This window comes from Rattus norvegicus, chromosome 1, assembly GCF_036323735.1.
Source record: "Rattus norvegicus strain BN/NHsdMcwi chromosome 1, GRCr8, whole genome shotgun sequence".
In the NCBI taxonomy this organism is placed as follows: domain Eukaryota; kingdom Metazoa; phylum Chordata; class Mammalia; order Rodentia; family Muridae; genus Rattus; species Rattus norvegicus.
In genome coordinates this window covers 200,571,309-200,592,566 of record NC_086019.1, presented here as the reverse complement: position 1 = coordinate 200,592,566, position 21,258 = coordinate 200,571,309, and the positions used below count along the sequence as shown (strand labels likewise).

General features: G+C 44.3%; 1 long non-coding RNA gene across 4 annotated transcripts; it reads left to right on the top strand.

Moving 5' to 3' along the window:
- The first annotated feature begins 1,050 nt into the window (after positions 1 to 1,050).
- LOC120099949 (uncharacterized) lies at positions 1,051 to 20,668 on the top strand. 4 transcript variants are annotated; one of them, XR_010063177.1, is made up of 3 exons: positions 1,051 to 1,321; positions 4,548 to 4,714; positions 16,409 to 20,668. It is a non-coding gene; the product is annotated as an uncharacterized LOC120099949 (long non-coding RNA). The 4 variants fall into 4 exon arrangements; XR_005499514.2 differs by lacking the exon at positions 16,409 to 20,668 and adding an exon at positions 7,765 to 16,402 and having other exon boundaries at positions 1,057 to 1,321; XR_005499513.2 differs by lacking the exon at positions 16,409 to 20,668 and adding an exon at positions 6,696 to 6,991 and having other exon boundaries at positions 1,057 to 1,321.
- Positions 20,669 to 21,258: the final 590 nt, after the last annotated feature.

Below are 21,258 nucleotides of genomic sequence, written 5' to 3'. Positions count from 1 at the left end.
AGATTTTGCTGAGACCTAAAGCATAACAATAGCTTCCAAACCAGCGGGTTATGCAGGTTGCCTGATAGATTATGCTGTCGTCTTATGTTCTTAGTGGGAAATACCCGCGTATGAGAACGAAATGCCCTGCTGACCGGGGAAGGAATAATCAGGGCTAAGTATGCACAGCCTGCAGCTGAGACCATGGCTGGTGGGGCCATCCCTTCCTCCTGCCATCTGCTCGGTGTATCGTCTCCATCATCCCAGCTCTGTCCCGAAGTTCCTATAGGTGTCTTTGAAGCAGAGGGGAGCCAAGAGCTCTTAAGTTATTCTTAATTTGTTTTTCGCATGCTTAAAAAAAATGTCGAGAGTTGAACATGCCGCAGTTTTAGAGAGAGTTCTGCGCAGTCCCAGTGGGCATAAGATTAAAACCAGCAGTTGGTCTCTCAAGCTAAGTAGCAGAGAGAAGACTTTCCCAAGGATATTTTTCATGTTCACAGCAGTTTTCCCATTTAGAAACACAGAGCACAGACTTAAAACAGCAATCGGAAAATAAGCAAAGTTACAGGTGACGGAGAAACCAGGATAATTCATGAGTTTCATAAGAGACACAATTAGAATTCTTCCCTCCAGCCACAGCCCTGTGCTGCTAGAGACAGAAAAACGCCTTAGACCTGGAGTTTCTCATCTGCATAGGATCCTTCTCAAATTGGGCTAAAGTTGGGGCATCTAATCAGAGATCTGTTAGAAATATCTCAAAAGTGAGTCACCTTTGAGCTTGAAATAATGGCTGTGCCTAGCTAGGTGGATCTGGAAAATGCTAGATCTTTCATTTGGCTGAACTGCACAACCACACATAGTGGACTTCAATGCCAGACAGAGAGCATGGCTCAGAGTATGATTGTTATTGCAAAATCCTGGATTTTCCATTAAATAAATTGGATGTTGAAATCACTAAACATTTTAATCACAGCAGGGTCTTTCCTCTATCTTCTGTCTGTCTGTCTCTGTCTCTGTCTTCCCTCTCCTCCTCCTCCTCCTCCTCCTCCTCCTCCTCCTCCTCCTCCTCCTCCTCCTCCTCACTCTCCTCCCCCTTTCTCTCTCTCTCTCTCTCTCTCTCTCTCTCTCTCTCTCTCTCTCCCACTCCTTCTCCCCCTCTCTCTCTCTCTCTCTCTCTCTGTGTGTGTGTGTGTGTGTGTGTACATATTCACATGTGTGGAGATGGGTGGGGAGCAGAGGATGATGTTAGGACATCCTCTTCTATTTGTTTCTCTACCTTATTTTTTCAGGCAGACTCTCTCCTTGGCTTGCAGCTCACCATTTTGGCTAGAATGACTGGCTGGTAAGTTCTGGGGATCCACCTGTTTCCTTCCTCATGCTACCCACACCTGGGCTTTTACACTTAATTCGACATAGGCATTCCTATTCCTGACTCAGCCAACCTCTGTCCTCTATCTGCCCAGCTAGGCGGTGGGTGCAGAGCTGGGCATTTGCAGCTGGTGTTTGTTCATTGGTTCTTGAACTGTTACTTGAAATACTGAGACTTTGTATGCAAATTTATTCACCATGTACAACTGGCTTCCTTGAGCGAAGTGAGGTGAGGGCTTTCTCTTTGTCAGAAGTCAGAAGAGCTGGCTAATCAAGGGCTTTTCATTTAGGCAAAGGAGATTGCTGCAGAAGGCAGAGAAGGGTTGAGATCAAAGGGCAGAGGCACTCATTTACAGCGTGTTTTCATAGCTCAAACCGCCTCACATGATCCGTGGCATTTGGCCACAATGGAGAGAATTTGGAGAGCAAGTGAGGTCAGGTGTGAGTCTTAGGAGAAAAATACAGAGAAATACCATCAAATCTGTGCAGTTAAGTAGAAAAGTCAGCACCTGCCAGCTTTTGGTTTTCTCTTTTTTGTGTGTGGATTCATAGGAAATTGTGTGTGTATGTGCATCCTACATCTGTGTGCATTTGTGTGTGTACATGTATGTCCTACATGTGTGTGAATGTGTGTGCACTTGCATATGTATGTGCACGTGCGTCTTACATGTGTGTGCCTATGTGCATCTGTGTGTGTGTTTGTGTGTGTTTGTATGTGTGTGTGTGTGTGTGTGTGTGTGTGTCTTCAGAAGTTCTGAAAGTGTGAAGAAAGACAGAAAACAAACAGGAGATCTCTCAAGGGAGCTAGAGAATAGTTCATCTAAACAAAGTACCTCTTCATATGCACGGATGCAAGCAGACAGGAGCCTCATCTCAAGGTGAAATTGTTTTTAATTGGTTTTTTGTTTTGTTTTCCTTCCCCTCTATGAATTGTTGTGCTTAAAAAAATGAGGGCCAGCACAACCGGTGAGAGGCCACCACACATGGAAAGGTCACCTTTCAATACAATGAACTTCAACGAATCTCCAGAACATAGATAGACCTTAAGAATTGTCAAGCCCTCTAATCAGGTGTGCATTGCAAGTCTGGTACTTGGCATTGGCCTCTTTTCTCTCCTCAGCTGGTAGACAGACATCTTTTCTGTAGCTCACATCTTCATCATCTGCCCCATCTGTGCCTACAAAGGCCCTGTCCTGCTCCCATAGCAAGCCAGGCTCCTCTGGGCCCAATCTGATCAGGATTCCCTTCTGTCCTTCTGAAGTTCAGTTTGATTAGGAATCTGCCAAGTCAGGTAGCAAAGATCTCCCGCTTTTGCTGTCCATGAACTCGAGTTATCTTGTCCCCTTGACCTGCTTAATTTTGAAATGTCAGTCTGTCTGGAACCCCTCAGTCATCCTTGACACTTCCTCCTGTGGACTTCTGTTCACTGATTCACACCCTATTCTTTGGTTATAAATTGCCCCCATGTATCCTTTTGAAATCAAAGGCAAGTCATAACCCTGCACCTTCCCAGCTTTTAGCAAATGAAATCCACTGTCACTGCCTTAACAAGTGTTTGGATAAATGTTTTCACCAACCCTGCCTCTGGATTCATTTCTTCTTAGGCTGACACCAGCCACGTTGGAAAACTTTACCACCTTTTGGGAAGAACTTTTCCAGATGCAGCTTCACCAAAATACCTGTGGTTAGACCTTCAGCATTTGGCATATGGGATGAGGGGACTCAGCGCAGATGCCCTTTAGACCCTCACTGTTGACTTCTGTGTTATCTTTTATGTAGACTACGGGGGCCATGGATGTCTTATTCATCGTTCCATTTCTCATCCTCTCCCTTTCTTTACCTGTTAAGCATTTGATTCCTCTTCTAGCTTCCTCCTCACATTGATCTCTCTCTTAAAGAGCATTGCAATCCAGTTACAAAGGGTTGGGGACATACCTCCAGTAACACTTGGACATAATTTCCTAAATGGTTTGTATCACCAGCCATAATTATTGCTGATTTCTCTTTCCAACTTTAATTGAAAAATTAATGTATGTACTAGCCAAAACAGTGTAAATCAGCAAGAGCAGAGCAATAGTAAATCAGGGGGTTTGGGGGGGGGGTAAAATCACTATGCACATGGGAAAGAAATAGGGGAATCATCCCATGGTCCCATGTCAGAACTCAAAGTGACAGACAGACAGGCAGGCAGGCAGGCAGGCAGGCAGGCAGGCAGGCAGGCAGACAGACAGACAGTCAGGCAAACTTCAGGGTCAATAGGTGATTCTGGGTCCTGGTCTTGTTTGTCGTCCCTGAGCATCTCAATCTACACCTGGTGAACACCTGCACCTCCCTCATTTGACTGTGCCGGTCACCTGCAACAGCTCGGTGCAAACACACATCTGAGTTCTCTCAACCTGAGAACAAATCTCCTGCCTCCGCTGTCGAGGGCGGCTGCTCTGCGCCATTCACACTCTCTCTGCCCGCTCCCTTGGGATGTTCTCTTTAAAGACAGAGCAGAGGGCAGAAAGAGAAATGGCTGCTGTGGCAGCTCCCACACTGCTCTGTCTCTTCCGCACTTGCTGCAGCCTCCTGCTCTGGGCTTCCTTACATTTCCCATGAGTTATCGTTACTACTACCTTCATTTTGTATGCATTTTGGAGATAATTTCCTAAATGGTTTCTATCACTGGTCATAAATACTGCAGATTAATCTTTATAATTTTAATTGAAAAATTAATATATGCACAAGCAAAGAAGAAGTGAAACCCAGCAGAGGGCATGCATAGCTGTACCCCAAACTCTAAGAAGTCTCCTGTCACTTTTATTCTCCATTCAGTACTTTCTGGAAGACACCCTACTTTCTGGATAAAGCAAAGAGGTCCCTTAGCTCTCTGGGGATTCTGATTGTGGTTGGCTAAATCCTCCAAGTATTGTACCTTGTCACTGGATGGAATAAGAGGTTCTTAGTTCACATATAGAATGCCTTAAATGGCGTTTGCTTTCCTTCTGTCTAGGGCCTGTTATACCTTCCATGGCTACTTTGTTCTACATCTTATTATTCTGCTCTAGTCACCTTTGTCTTACATGGCTTAGCTTTGTTCAAGAAGCAATTGCTGCCCCTACATGCTGTAGGCAAGGAAGATTTCTTTTCATTCCTTCTTTTCCTTTTACTGCCCTTCCCTTCTCTTTCATTTTTGTTCCTTTCTCTTGTCTATCTAGACCCCCAGTACAAGAGATGGTGCCACTCAGACTCAAGGTGAGTCTTAGCTCTTCAGTTAAACCTCTCTGATCACAGCCTCAAAGACACCTCTACCCCAGAAGAAGTCTCCTAGGTGACTCCAAATCCAGTCAAGTTGACAGTGAAGACTAATTGATCATCACAGAGGGTAAGTGGAACCTCAACCAGTCAGTGAAGTGAGGTGAGCTGAGGCAGGATCCAGTGTGGCTTCCACTGGTAAGAAAGGAGCCTTTTCATACCAGCTTCTGGCAGAGTGGGACTCAGCAAGGATCACAGAATAACAGGAAGAGGAGACAGGAGAATGATATTTATTTCAATGACCCTCAGAAGGAATAAACAGAGAGTAATATAAAAGGAAGATGTCGTTGTTTGATTAATTGATTGATTGATTTAGTCAACAACAAATTAGAAGAAATGAGTGAATGGTCAACATCTACTTGGACTTTCAAATCCTTTTACCAAATTACATGTTGGAGTGAGCTGAACAAGCAGTACTCTAAGGATTTATGCTTTGACAAGCTCAAGGGTTGAATAGCTGCTTCAGAGTTAAGATCCTCTGACCTTACTGTGTTTCCCTGCCAAGGAACTAGGAGGCTCTCTGAAAGTCCCTTATCTCACCAAAGGCAGACATGCAATGGTCCTGACCCCTCTCTGGGAATCACAGCAAGAACCGTGAAAGAAGAAAGATGATTAAGTGAGACCTCATCCCAAGACCCTTGTCCTTAGGAACAGAGCCCATTTTGCTAGTGAAGAAGCTGGAAGCTGTGAATCCCGTTTTCAGAACAGGACACCTCAACTTCCTTCCTCTGATCCCTAATTGCAGCCTCTTTGGGCAGCTCAAAGGCCTTCCTCACTGGCTATTGTTTCTCTTTGCAGCTGGGATGGTATCTGAACCCCACTGCCCAGCCTTCTAGGTCATCACTCTTTGTATCTGGGCTCAGGGGTCACTCCTGTCCCTTTCTTTCCTATGAGTCTGCTCGCCTGCTCCTCTTAGCAGATATTGAGAGAATGAGCGGAGTCTTTGGTGCCATGTGCTGGGCTGTGGCTACGAGAGCCTCCAATACATGTAGTGATTTTGCAGCAGTGGAGAAGCAGAGTGGGGAAGGATGGAGGCTGGAAAGAGGGGAACTCTTGCTTCTCTCCAATGTACCAACACAGTCAACTGTGAAAGAAACATCAGAACTCAATGTGGTCCCTCTCTAAGCCTTAGAGTCTAAGGTATGGCTTATGAAACATGAAAGTAAAGAGCATATATACCAGAGAGGTTGCTGCAAACAATATCTTTTGGAGACAACATACAATTGTGTTCACAAGCACCCTGCAACCTTTGTCATCTGAACAAGTCCTTCACCAAAGGCAGCCCTCAGCCTTTCATCATGGAAGGGAGAAGAGTTCTCAAGATTCCACTTTTCCTTAGGGAACTAATGACAATTAGCAATAGCTTTGGAGTGGGGTGTCATTTGGTTCGGTGCTGTAGGCTCTGCTAGTTGCCTGTGCTCCACTGGTACTCATATAGGCAACCATATTTCAGCTCAGTGGGTCGCACACATAAAAGTCAAAAAGGTAGGGATGTGGTTTGTTGCTAAGGAGAAGGGCTGAGTGACAGGAAGAGAGGAGGGGAGATGAGACCAAGGAACAGATCAGAAAAGATGACAAGTCATTACAAACATGGACAAAATTATCAATAAAAAGAAATCAACTGTGGCTTTTCAGAAGATGGGGATGAAACCAAAGTGGGGCCGGGGCCCTTCCTCGGGGTTCTTTTTATTTGGTGGTTATGATAAGTGAGAGTAGTTTGGCCCTAGTTGCCCTTGAACCCAAGAAAATAGTAGCCTGGAAAAAAATGAGGTACAAGGGAGGAATTAGGTGGTGGAGGAAGGAGGTAGAAAAGGAGGCTTTTTCTGACCCTTGTCCCACTCAGTAGATTTCGCACAGAACCACCATAGAGAACTCTCTAGAAGTGTATGTCCTCCAGCGTGGCCCCGGGGCCTGCAGAGGGCAGCAGTGTCCACCCACCTCTGGAAACCCTCTAGTCTTTTCAGCCTATGACTTCCCAGGCAGCAACTTTAGGAAACGCTCTGACTTACAGGATTAATGCCATCTTGTCTGTAACACCTTCTTCAAAGCAGGGCTTTGTGAAAGATTCCGGATGTCAAGGATCCAGAATGGGTAGAGGACTACAGAGTCAGCTTGCAGTCCTCCAACCCATAACCATACTCCATCTCCTGCAAGACACAAGGATGCTCTGCAAGCTCCAACTGTTCTTTCTAGTCAAGTCTGGTCAGTGTGGCCACTTGGCAAAAGTGTGTCAGGGCTGGGGCTGAGATGCCAAGTACAAGTCCCCGTGCTCTGAAAACCGCAACCTTTAAAATCCTCTCTGAGATGGGGATCTAATTAAACGCCGTGTGCTTGAAGCTGGTTCAAATTAGTTTATCCAGTTCCGACTGTTTTTTCCCACGTGAGCACACGCACTAACAACGTTGAATGTGCCATGGCTTCTAGCATCCTAAAATAAAATACTCTTATGCTATTTAGGATTTTTCAAAAAGTAAATAAATGGAATGACTGCCCTTAAATTGGTAAACCAATTCCAGCCACCATAAAGTCTTAAAAAGCCAGGAGTCTTCTAAAACTCCTTTATGAGCACACATGGAGAAACGGCTGCAAATGTTATTGTTTGTGAATAAAATGTAAATTAGGGCTCTTGTGTTCACCTGCGAGTTTTTCTCCAAAGCCAGTGATCGCATTTGAAAACTGCAATTCTCAACAGAAAGAGAAAAGTTCAGTGCTGATTGCTGGATATTTGGACCTCCCAGTGCAAACATTAACTGGCTGAGAGGCCCTCTGGAATGTAATGAAGGGAACAATGTTGGGCTAAGAGCCAAAGCCCGCAACACTGGCGCCTGGAACCGAGGGATTTGCCTCCTGGTAATAGGAGCTGAGCGAGGCCCGGCACTTCTGTTAGACTGGAAATGACATACTGTGATCCTTGACTTAGCCAAAGGGATTTTAAATGGAGGGGAGAGCTGGCAAGACACAATCTCCTGCACTTTTCAGTGTTTTCTAAAACAAGCAGAGGAAATTGGGAGAAGAGAACGAGTCTATTACATCTGATCCAGTTTGGGTTGAGAGTGGAGCTTTTTAACTGCTGTTATTATTTTTCTTTCCGGTTCTTTCTCACTGTGCCCCACCACCCAGCAAGCACAGACATAAAGCAGAAACTCGAGCCGGCTTTCATTCAAGCAGAAGGGCACCCCAACATCGCGTTATTGACAGGAGTTCTGAAAACCCTGACAGCTGCAGAAATTGTGCCGTTGAAGCTCAATTCCCCGGAGTTGGGAATAATATACTGATGGTATTAATTCTGTTTGGAATTGTTAAAATAAGAAAAGGTTACAGGGCTGAGGAAGGGACCTGCCTTTTTCTTCCTGCGAACAAAGGCATACCTTGTGTCTTCCCTGGTGTCCTTGGAATGTCATTTCCAACCTTCTGAAACTGTATCTGATTATCCATGTGGCAATTAATCATAATTAAGCAGGCCTGAGGTTTGGAGAGGTACAAAGGAGGTGGCTAAGAGCTAGCTGGCTCTGGTTTGTAACAGCCCCCTTCTCCATTGGCCCACACAACCTCTGCTTCAGAAGCCCAGAGAAGAGGTGGCATAGGGAAGGGAGGTGAGAGGGACCCCCTGCATAAAATTTCCAGGGGGTGGGGTGCGCAGGGCAGATCACAAGCTTCCTTCTTGTCCCTTCCCTGGGTGATCGCCATTCCTTCCGGGTTCCAGCATGCTGGAAGCCAGGTAACGAATTCCTTTTTTAATGCCAAGTGATTTGGAGCCATTCATACAAGCCAGATTTTCCCCATTTATTACAGGAAAACATTCAATCATTATATGCTGGCACGGGATCAGGGGCACATGGAATTCTCTTCTGCCCGCTCCACCCCCAATGAGCATTTAAAAGCTTAGCAAGCCCAGAATGCCTTCTTATTAAAAATTTTTATATATTTATAATTAAAATACAGAGCTGGCATTCGAATCGTTTTAACAGATGTAATCGGACACGCAAGGCTTTCCCGAGCCCAGGTCAGGCAAGAAACAATGGCTGCTTTAACTCTAGCCTCAGCTCAGGTTTCTGTTTGCACATGGGCCCAATTTGTACCATTTATGATTAGGTTTAAGTGAGTTGATGTGCGATTTACTTAGGAGAATTGCCATTTCAGAATATATTATGATACTCTCCATATAGACGTGTGGCCGAAGCTTGTCCTGCCTGCAACCGGACTTTTGCTTTGCTGACTGTGGACTTGCATCATGACCGCCAGCCCCTGACCTCTGGCTGGGCTTTCCCTTGGCATACAAAGTGTTGAAGCACTGTTTAAGCAGAGAATGCTATGACACCAATGGAGGGCCCTGAGACTTATATGTACCTGGCCAGCACAGAAAAGTGACATCCCAACTGAGGCTCCAGTCTCTCTAAGTCTGTACTCTCTGTTAGTGCTCATAGAAGGTACAGTCCCCAGAGAACCTTTGTAGTCCAGGCTTCTGGGGACAGGAGATCTGCTATCCCCCGGGAAAAGAAGGCTTATCCCAGTGGTAAGGGGTTTGCTTGTCACAATTTTTCCACTGTCCATGATGGTATATTGAACTGGGGAGCCTTTTAATATCACACTGCAGACAAGTGGTAAATGCCCTGCACTGCCTTTGCAATAAGCAAGTAACTGTGATAAATTTTACAGCACGAGGCAATGAGCCCAGCATTCTGTCTGGAGGGAGGACATGCCTACCACAATGGGTGACCATTTCCATATCCAGTGCCCCTCTGTAAGAGTCCTTTCCCCAGGATCTCAGTAGCAGTTGCTTGCCACCTCAGTTATTTCTAGTATCCTTGGTGCCTGCACTGGTGTGCAAGTGTTTCATGGACCACAGTATAAAGGTCTTCTGGTCTAGGTCCCAACACTCCAGATGTTTGGGGGCAGGGGGTTCATATCCCTTCTTCCCTAGAGACACACACACAGCTCATGCCTTCAGAGGTCCCCTGGGCACGTTCATTATGCTTCACATCTCAAATCAACTGTGATCTTCCCCAAGTTTCTAAATTCCTCACCCAATCCTGACCCTCAGAGGTAACTAGACTTCACTTTGGCTTTTGTGGATATTTCTAAAAGAATTTAAACGTTTTTATTTTCCTTTTTTGGGATGAGGGGAAGTGGGCAGTTGCTTCTTATCCCCACTAGTTGACCAACTCTGTACTTTGATTTTTGTCAGGAGGTTTGCTCAGGCTAGCTAAGAAAGGTGACTTTTGGGGTCTTCAAAAAGACAGCTCTCAGTTGTTCCACAGTAGGTCACCTTCCCTTCCTGGGTTGTGAGTCTCCCACACTATGCTGGCTCATCTTGTACCTTTAAGCTAGGCTATGCTGGCCAAGAGGACAGATGCCAGGTGCTATATCCCTTGTCTGCCAATGCCTTCCTCTCCCCAACATATCAACACAGAGCTGACCCCATGAATTCACCTTCCCTGGCCCTTTTCCCACTTTTCAGCCCATCACCCTCCTCACTCAGTGAGCACAAGGAGCCTCCTGAGGAAAGGACATAGACCCAAGGGAGGTGGGTAACGGGGCTTGGGAGCTTGAAACCTGCCTTTCACTGGTGGAAAGCCCTGCCCTCCAGCCATCACTTCTTCCCATTCGTATCTGGTTTGACACGTGACCAGCAGCTGGAAATCCCATAAAGAGAAATTAATAACTGCAATTCCAGTGCCTTCCAAAAGAAACAGCTATGAGAGGAGAAAAAGAAAATAAACACCTGACCCATTCACAGGGTCTCCCCTACTTCCTAAGGCCATGAGGATAATCACAGGAAGAACAGGTAGATAAACAATGAATGTAAAGGACAGGGAGAGGAGCAGCATTCTAAAGGGGCTCGGGGATCTGCTTACTGCCACAGTCCTCTGGAAGCCAGATTACTGAGTTGTGGATTTAACAGCACCATGTGAATGATTGCCCTGAGAAATAGTTTGAATGAGAAATATCCCCTACTTGGGAATACTTGGCCTCCCAGTTGGTTGTGCTGTTGGGGATATTTAGGAAATAGAACCTGGTTAGAGGAAGTCTATCACTGAAGTCGGGGTTTGAGAGTTTATATGCTCTTCCCACTTCCTGTTTGCTGTTGCTGCTTTATGTTTGTGCTTAAAATGTGACCTCTCAGGATCCTGCTCAGTCATGCCTACTGCCTGCTTGCCATACTTCTGTGCCCTGATGGACACTTACTCCTCTGAAGCCATGAGGCAAAATAAACTCTACTCATAAGCACCTTTGGTCACAACAGCAGAGAAGTAGCTAAGAGACTCCACAGGACCATGTGCTTGGAAGCCTGGGCACACAAAACTAGGGAACCAAGGTCTTCATGCTTCGTAACCCAAGAATGAACAGGGTTCGGTGTGACTGAAGAGATGTTATAAAGGCTGAGTGACTAGCCATGAATGAATGTGTCCCAGGCTTCTTTGTACTTGACTCCAGGGACCAGCCTCTAAACAGAAGCTCCTAGGATCCTGGTCTAAGTCAAAGTGGTCTTCTCAACTCATAACTGAGGAAGAGTCCGGATCTAAGTAATTGTTGTTTTCATTAGAAATTTTACTCCACAGATAAGACACTTGTGCATAATCTAGATGGCCAATATCTTTCTAGCCTCAGCTCTCTAGGAGACAGATGTAGAAACAGGGGCTTGGGTGTGGTCATTGGCTAGCCATTGAGTTCTCCTCCCAGTAGCTTAAGAATAATTTTCTCTCAGGAACAGAGACAAGGACGGTAGCCTGTGCTACCTCTGCAGCCTAGATCTTTCTGCCTCTCCTCTCCAGGATGAGAATCAGCATGCTATGCAGAAATAACAGTGGGAAGCAGGAACTATTGGAAGGGCATGGGTTTGAATGGGGAGGTATGTGGCTCTACCGGGTGTTTCCTTTGAGGTTGCCTGAGTTAATGTCAGAACTAGAAGGCTACTTAAAAGAAATCCCCTCTTCTTCAGGGTCCAATGCCATGGGAACAGGAGAGCCCAGTGTCATTGGAATGGGCTCTTGTGTCAGCCCACGTCCACCTTCATGCTGCCCCGTTTCCTAACGGGAAGCTGACAATAGAAAGGATATATCACTGTACCCTTCCAGGGACACAACCATGCCTCTCTCTCAGGCATGGTTACCAAAGTTCTTTAAACCTTGCTAGGCCTAACTTCTTGTCTCTAGGGCTTCTGGGGCTCCTCAGGTGCTCACAATGTCTTCATTCATTCAGCAGGTGCCAGGAGAGTCTGGCCCATGTTGTAGCATGTGTGACACATAGAGTCTATGAACCCCCAAGGGTGGGAAGTTTATTGCCCCCACAAGACAGAGTGACTTGGCTCTTTTGAGTGACACGGCCACCTATGGGATAATAGCTTCATGCCCTGGGCTTACTGTTTGGAAAGACTGAGGCAGTCAGTGTCTAGCTGGGACCTAAGTCCTGGGAAGGGGGAGTCCAGTCCGATGCCTAGCTAGTATCTGTTATGTTCTGCTGCTCCACAGGATGGAAAATTTTCACTGGTTCCCACAGTGGCTTTTATGAGTTTTATCTACATGTTTTTCTGTATCAGCTGGAGATTTTTAGATTATCTGCACTAAATTTAAATAAAATATATCTAAAATGCAAAGAAGAAGAATTATATTACCAGCAGGATTAGAATTAGTAAAAAAAAAATGATTGGGAAAATAGGCAAGATATGGTTAGAGGAACATGAGACTATATTGGGGCCCTTTTTCTCTTTGCCAATTGCTTTATTTCCTCCAATTTTATTTTTAGATTTTACATCATATATGTTTAGAATATATATACATAAAACACTAATATGTACATAAAACACTAATATGTATATACATATATATATATTAGTGTTTTGTCTACAAGCATAATATGTACCATGTGCTTGCATGGTGCCTGAGGAAGTCAGAAGAAGATGTCAGAGTCCTTGAACTGAAATTGATGACCGCCATGTAGATTCTGGTAACCAAACCTGGGTTTTCTGTAAAAGCAGCAGATGCTCTTAACTGCCGAGCCATCTTGGCAGCCTTCTTCCTTCCCTCTTCTTTTGTGGGAAAACAGGATATTATTTACCCTGGTCGGACATTCAACTCTGGAGTTCACTGTAGCTAAAGACCATCTGATGCTCCTGCATCTACTTTGTAAGCACCGAGATCACAAAGATGATGTAGCACACAGTTTATGCCATCCTGGGAATGGAACCCCAGGCTTTGTGCATGCTAAGTGATGTTGTGACACTCACTGTTTCTCCCATGGGAATTACCAGAGAGGCAGTAGAACAGGTGGAACAGGGTGGCTTGTGGAAGGTAGAGAGGTCCCTAGACGGTCTTTGCTGTGGAATCTTGGCAGACACCTTTGTTTCAATGTGTGTCCACTCTGGTAATCCTCCAGACTCCAAGACAGAGCTCATTTTGGGCCCTGGAACTTCCTCCCTGGGTGCCCATGTTAGAGAGAATGCTGGCAGAAGATACAGAGCTTTGGTCACACACACAGTCCCATGACAGGTTCTACTGCACACAGCAAGAGCCCCACACAACTTGTTGGGTAGCACTTGAGCTGTGTGAGAGAAACCGAATGTTTAGCCTTCATATTTTTTTTTGTCAGAATATCAGAATTTTGGCACTTGAAAACTTCCTCCCTACCCCTGAAAGTTTCTAATTTCTGGTAGCATGGACCTGTTGTCCCTCCACTAGGGGTGTCCCACATGTGGTCATGATTTGCATCACTATAGAACTTCTATAAATACACTCCCAAACATTTGTGGATAAAATATCAGGTCACAATGTCAAGAGGTTGGACATTTCTGAGTTTTCAAGTTCATTAGACTTTGAAAAAATATGTTTTGTCTAGAAAGAAAGGAAATGTAGGCTTTAACTATTTTGTGGGAAAGACTCAGAAATATTCTGAAATAACTTCCCAGGAGTAATTGTGAACACTCTGTCGATTTGACCACATTGAACTTGGGCTCTTCAACGTAGAAGCATTATTCTTACTCAGTTCTACTCTCTCTAACGGGTTCCGTGGCTCTCAGTAATGCTGTCCTGCATATGTGACTCACCTCGCTATTTTGAGAGTTGAGACACAGGGCAAGTCCCCTTGATGGCTGACATGATGCACCTGGTGATGACCATCTTCCCCAAAAGTTCAGTTTCAAGCACAGCAGGGAGTAGCCTGGTTGCACCTCAGCCTGGGGGGGGGGTCTCAAGAAGCAGTTCATGCCTGAGTGGTAATCCTGCATTATGTCAGGAAAAAAGTACAAAAGCACACACCAGGGAGGATGCTGGAACCTTGGCCACCCACTCGTTCTTCACATTTCAGTCCTGGCACCCCTGGGGACGCTCTGCAGTGGGGGCCTCTCCAAGCTCTACAAACAACTGAGACATTTCCATCCAATGTTCCCTATTTTAATTTGTAGTGTGAAGGCAACCTGGCCGGCTGTCTGGTTTGGTTTTCTGGATCAGAAGGCCGGGAGAGGAAATTGACTTGAGCTGGATGGGTCTGGGGTTCATTTGCTCTGAGGCAATCGGATATCGGGGCACAGGGGAAGCTCTCCAAACTCGCAGCATGTGTGCACTTTGCTTTGTGGAAGTTTAAAACATCCGCACTTAGGCTCAGCAGGGGACGACAGAAGGGCAGTTCTAAGCCAGAGTTGGGACAGAGTATAGGGTGATGTTCCTGGGAAACTTAGAGTCTAGATGCAGCCCCTGGGGGAAGCCAGTGGGCCCCAGGACCTTCTTACTGACTTGGGACAATGTGCTGCTGCTCCCTTTCTCTCCTCATTAACTTGAAGGTCTTCTGGAGAAAGTCACAGAAATACCAGGGAGAAGTAGGTGTGCAAAAGCCATCATACCTTTCTGGGAGGGAACGACATTTATCCCCTCACCCAACACTGATACACTGATACGTGCAAGGCAGCTCTGGAAGGTCCTAGAGACAGGTGGACCTGGGGGCTTGTGTCCACTTCTTGTGCTGTGTATAATGTTCAAGGGACCTTGGACCTATTGGGCTCTTGAGTCTGTAAATGCCCACAGTGAAAGGTTGCTGTAGTCATCGCAGACTCTTCTGTACTGAGCCCCATCCACTCTCAGGTTAGAAAATAAGTCTTAGCTTGAGCAGAGACAACACACCTAAGAGTGCAGCCCATTAATTTGCTGAAGGTCTCCTCTTTCTGCCACAAGGCAGCACTTAGTGGCCCTTTTGTTTGGCTTGATTTGTCTTAAAAGGGAAGCATCTCAGCATGGATGCAGGTTCCCCATATCTTTACGTGTTTTCAAAATGTCCACTGTGGAAGGGCTGGATGGAAATCTCAATGCTCTAGTTCTCCCTTTCCTGTATGCCAAGTGCTTCCAAATAAAAAGTAGATACAATTCTGAAGCTTTCCTGGAGAGGTTCAAATCAGGAGTCTTTGGGCTACAAGGAAACGGACTCGGACATCTGAATCAGAAGAGGCTGAGTCTGACTAACCGTAGAATTTGCTATGTTGGTGGTAGTTGCTGGATACAGTCAGATGTCCAGATTCTCAGATTTCCTTTCCTTCAGCATATGCTGCTTTGGCTCTTTGCTCGCTCAGACCATACTACCCTCCCCATACAGTGCTAAAAATGATTCTGTCTCTCTGCCACCATCTAGCAAAGAGAACCAGTTCCCTGAAAGGCCACTGCTGACTTTTGCTCTTGGACCAGGCACCAAGGCTGGAGCTCTATAATGGACAGATGGGCCAAGTTCAGCCACTCAGGGGGGGTCTTCCTGAGGCACCTGGGTGAAGGGGTGGGACGGTCAGCTCCCCTAGCAACCAAGTGTGAAGCACTTGGTAAGCTAGAACCTTGGCAGTGTTTCTTTAGCCTTTGTCTTGCAGATTTTAAAACATATCTTGACCTTGGTAAGTTTCCAAGCTGATAGGAGTGATTTATAAATATTGGGCTAAGAATATAACCTAGTTGGTAAAGTGCTTGTGCTACAAGCTCTAGAAGGTTCCTCAAGGTCTCACTGGGAGAAAAGGTCATGGTAGCAAATACTTGTAATCCCAGGGTCTAGAAGGAGAGACAGGTTCCCCTGGACAGCCATCCTAACCCCAAAGAGAAGCCAATGAGAGTTCCTACCCCCATCCTAGCCCAAAAAAAGAAGCTCCAAGCCATTGAGAGTTCCCCAAACTCAAGACTATCCTTTAGCCTCTACACGAATAGCTCCTAAGCCTCTGTGTGGAGAGTTTTCTAACTCAAGGACACAAACATATCCACTCTATTCACAGGTGCTCATTGTAATTTCTGCAGCGCTCAGAGGCTGTGGGGTGTTCACAGACATATCCTTGCTCTGATGAGGAAGGCTGAATAGAATACATGTCTTAAAAAGAGGTACCTGTATACAGTGTTGGTGTAGCCAGTAGGGATGGTTGACATTAAAGATGATGATGGCCTGAGGTTGAGCAACCAATACATAGATAATAGTGCATCATGCGTGTCTGTGTATATGGATGCAGATATTAGTGTATGCTATGTGTACATGTGCGTATATATCTGCATATATGTGTCTATATGCATACCTGCATGCCTGTGTGTGACTGTGTGAATATGTGTGTGGCTATGTTGCAAATGTGTATTTATTTAGATGTGTGTGTGTGTGTGTGTACATGTTGGTTTTTATTCCATTATAAGGACATATTGTATTGGCATGGATTATTTGGCTACTGGACATTGCTGCCATGTCTAGCTTGGAGATAGGAATAAAAAGCTATTTCAAAATTTATGTACATTTTTCCTGTGGTTCTGTTTTTATTGTTTTTCAGTAAATTATGAAGAGTGAAGCTTCCAGTCACCATTAACTTTAGAAGACTCTGCTGGCTTCCCTAAATGGTTACTGTCACACTGGTGTGGAACTGTAACTCACCAATAGAGTGCTCCTCTAAGCAGTTGTGAGAGCCTCATTTAAGTCTTTGGAGGGGTAAAAAGATTGTTTTGATCAAAATCTCATCACCTTTGGCTCCTATATTCAAGCCTGTCTCTGTCTGCTATCTCCCGTCTTCACCAACATTTAGTAAAGTCAGTCTTTCCAAATTTGGATGCTCTGGACCATGGGTTTGATTTTCAGAGCTATGGTGACTCACGGGATGTAACACCTTCTCATTTGTCTCTTGCCTGTTTTTACAACCTCTTCTTTTGTGAGGCATGTAATATGTTTTGTCTGTGTTTTTAAAGTGGGCTGTCTTTTTTCTTAGTGAATTTCAACAGTGGATGGTGGAGACAAGATTTTGACGAATCTTCATGACCGTCGCAAATACTTTCCCCAGACTATGGCTTGCTTTGTCATTTTCTTAGTTGAGTTGGCTGGTGTTACAGTTGCAGATACCAATTTGTTGATGTTCAATTTATGGATTAAAAAACAGATGCTCTTGCCATGTAGCCCTTGCTAGCCTGGAGCATATCTTGAGTTTCCTGCCATTTCCGAATGTCGCGCCCCTAGCTTTTGATGAGTGTTTTGCATAGACCCTTTTCATACTCTCCTCTAAATTCTTCCCTGATGCATGCTTGTGAAAAGAGGACATTTTTTTCCTTTTCTTCCCAACAGTTCATAGTCTAAGCTTTTATGTTTAGACCTGTAAGCCACCTCAGATACATTTTTTTTTTTTTGGCACAGGAAGTGGTGGGTTAAAGTTGACTTTTTCTGATACTTTCCTGGCTGCCCCAACACTGCTAGATGAAAAAAATGAGACTTCCTTACTGAATTTCTTTGGGCTTTTATCAAAAGTCGCTTGACCATACATATGTAAGGCTATTCCTGGGCTTCTAGCTGCACGTCTTTGATCTGTTTATCAGCCTGTACATCAAAGCCACACCAGCTCACTAGCTGCAGCCGACAGCTTGATACCAGGGAGAGAGAATTCTCCCTGCCCAGTTTCAAGATTATTTCAGCCACCCTAGATTATTTTGATTATGATATAAATGTTAGCAGTATCTTGTTAATGTTTCAGAAATATTTGCAGGCATTTCAGTTTGGATCATGTTGAATATATAGATTGACTTTGGGTTGGGGGAGGTGGGCTTTGCGACACTGTATTTAAAGCCCACAAACTGTATTTCTCCATGTATTTAGCTGATTAAAAATTTCTTTTAGAAACTGGCCTTTAAGTTTTCCACATAGAGGTCTAGCTTGGATTATAGGTTTTTATTAAAGTTATTCCTTAATATTTTGGGTTTTTTTCAATACTACTGTGAATGGGTCTGATTATTGCAATGGAGGTGTTCTTTGTATGCGGTTCAGAGCAGCATCTGCAGGTTCTGTCCATCTTGTTTGGGCTCTTGCACAGCTCCTTACCAGTTCCAGCAGGTTTTGTGCCCCTTATGGGATCCTAGAGTACTTCCAGGTCAGCAACGTCAAATCATTTACACCTTTTATGATTTTGTGGCTTCTATTTCTTAACTTTGTACTGCTCTGTTCACTGGGAGTATTAAGAACAAGTACATCACTTTACAGCGGTCTCAGAGGGAAAGCACTGGCAGTTTCGTCATAGGGTCGGGTGGTAGACGTGCTTTATGGATGTGCTTTATCTAAAGGAGCACATCCCTGCTCTTCATAGCTCAGGAGCTCTTTTTCGCTCATGAGCGATCGCTGTTGAGTTTCAACAGATGCTTTTGCCCGTTTATAATGAAATGATCATCTCCCCCTTTCTTTTTGGATAATTGGAAAAAGTTAACTTTATGCATATTTGAATCTTCCATTGGCCACGAATTCCAGAGATTAAAATGTCTTTCCAAGGATGTTGTGGATTGGTTTGAGATTTTCCCAAAGGTTCGGGTGTTTGAACACTTGCTCCCAGGTTGGTGCTGCTGCTTGAGAAGGTCTCAGAGCCTCAAGAAGATAGGAGTGGGCATGTGTGTTTCTTTTTCCCTATGAGACAAGAATCTCATTTAGAATTGTATCAGTTCTCAAAAACAATCAACAATAAGTCAAATTACAGCATCGAACAGATCTATCACCATCCATTGGAAGAAAACTAACACTCAACTCTTGTCAGACTTCAAAGAAAACACAAATCTGCCTAGGAGATGAATAAATACTTTGATACTCTACATTACATGTAAAACTAAAAAAATCCCAACAGTTTTATGTGTTTGTTTGTTTTTCACTTTTCCAATACTAAACTTTATAAACATGGCATCCTGGTAAGCAGCAAGAGAAAATTCTTAAGGTAAAAATAAATGTAGTTGAGCAGACGCTTTCTTGTAAGCTGTATGCACTGCATAGCTGGATAGGTTGAGAAAAGGGTGGCTGACTTAGAGTAGGCAGCGAAGGAGACTATGAGTAGTTTCTGGTGCACATATGAAGTTAGTACATAACACATGTGGCACTGAGGTCAGCAGGAATGCCACGGGTTATACCATTCAACAGAAGCTTGGTTAGAATCAGTAAATGATTTGTCAAGAACTTTAATTGGGAACCTCAACTAATGCATGACAAGCCACCGTACATGTTATATAAAAGTGAATAAAAGAGTTGAAGGTGAAAATTTCAATGTAAAAAAATAATCGGAGCAGAAAATTAGAGAATTTTATTCATATAGTTTCAGCGTGAGGAAGAACTATACAGACAGGAGAAAAAGAATGGCCATGTAGTATTGAATAGCCTTCTTATTTTGAAATGAAAGATTGCTGAAGAGAAAAAGGACAGTGATGCAGTTTGGCCATTTTCAAATATTGACCTTCATGACCTGGTTCATCAAGCTCTCTTGAAGTCAAGTATAAAGTGTCTAAAGTCAGTCCATGTGAAATTCTGCAGAAGACTGGAGTGAACCACATGCATAGACAAATACAAGTGGCTGTGAACTCATTGGAAAACAGCCACCACATTCCTTATTAAATATATTAAGTGGAGAAATGAGGAGATTATGTTCAGGGCCAGTGTATGTTTCTCTAACAAAACAACACACTGAGAAATTTATTTAAAAAAAAAAGACTCACTGTTCAGGAGGCCAGAAAGTCCAGTATGCACCACCAAGGCTACACCTAGTGATGGGGCTTCTTTCTGTATTTTACCTAACAGAGGACCTCAAAGCACAGGAGAAGACCATGCAGGGCATGTGTAGAAGATGCTAAGGAAGTGCTAGCGTTTTGAGACATGCTCTGGCTATGTGGCTCTGGCTGGTTTTAAGCTCCCTGTCTTCTTGTCCAGTCTCCCGGGGGTTCTAAGACTTACAGGGAGATAGCACTGTACCCTGGTAACTAGGACTTGCTTTTATCAGACCCCATATTCTTGATAACTCACTTCAATGCCTTATGACCACATACCTCTTAAGGCTACACTTCCTGACAGAATCCAGTAATGGCTTCTGGAAGAGACATCCAAATTCCAGCAGATGGCCTATGAGGTTATTTATTTATTTATTTATTTTAAAAAAGTCTTAATAAAAAATTGGGTCTTAATCTTATTGAAGTTGGGTAAAAATGAGTGTTTTGTGGACTTACAGTATAACTGTAAGTCTGGGCTTTTTTTCCCCCACACACAGGCAGATTGATGATTGCCCGTGTGTCTCTTTACCCAGGAACTCACTTTAGTTACTCATTTTATAAAGATGTATGCACACGCTTATTTTAATAACAATAAAAGAATAGAAGGATGATCGCTCGACAGTAAGGAACTCATTAAATAATTGTTGGTCTATCCACAAAATAGAACACAAAATCAAACATTAGAAGAATGAGCTCTGCCCTGATATGAAACCAATCTCCAAGTTACATTTTTAATTGAAACAATCAAGATGCGCTAAAATATGCATGCTATACACACAGACTCACATTCATTTGCATGTGTTTAAAGACGGGAAGACACTCCTAGTGACGGCTCCAGCTGCCTGTGCAGTTTGATGACTGGGGAGGAGGGAGGCATCCTTTCCTTGTGTATTCCATCTAGTCTGTTCTCCAGTTTAATTTTTGGTAATGAGCATTAATTACTTTTTTATTAAGTATTTTAAAGCATTATTTATAGACCTTTATGCTTGACATTCGAAGAAACATGGGCTTATAAAAAATACTGCTGAGGCACCAAGATTAGATCTCCCCATGCCTGTAATTGTGCTAGAACCTAGAAGTGGAGGGCGGGAGGGAGGTTGTCGAGCTCAGTGGGTAAAAGGAAGACATGAGGTTTGTATCTTCCTTGACCACATAAATACCTAGGCATGGGGGCACATGCCTGTGATCCCAGCTCTGGGAAGCAGAGACAAAATGATCCCATGGGCTCACCAGCCAGACAGTAGAGCCAACCAGTGAGCTCTGTCCCAAATTCTAAGATGAAGAGAGAACAAGGACACCTGGTGTTAACCTCTGACCTCCACAAGTGCATTCATGAATACAGACACACATGTGTCCTTGAGCACACACCACACATACTTGCACAAAAAATACACTTGAAGGAGAAAATGCTCACAGTTTGCTTAGCATGACTACGCAGGATAAGCCTCAAGCTCTTAACACACAGAATCTATCTCTTGTTGATAGGTACAGAAGTGCACTGTAGACTGTATATGTGCTTGCTGGTCCTTTGCTGGCATCAGGACAGTGTGACACTGTTGGAGGCCTTCCATGCAGTTCTCCTCCCGTCTTATATATACTGATAAAATATTGCTCATACAACCTGACCCCTGGC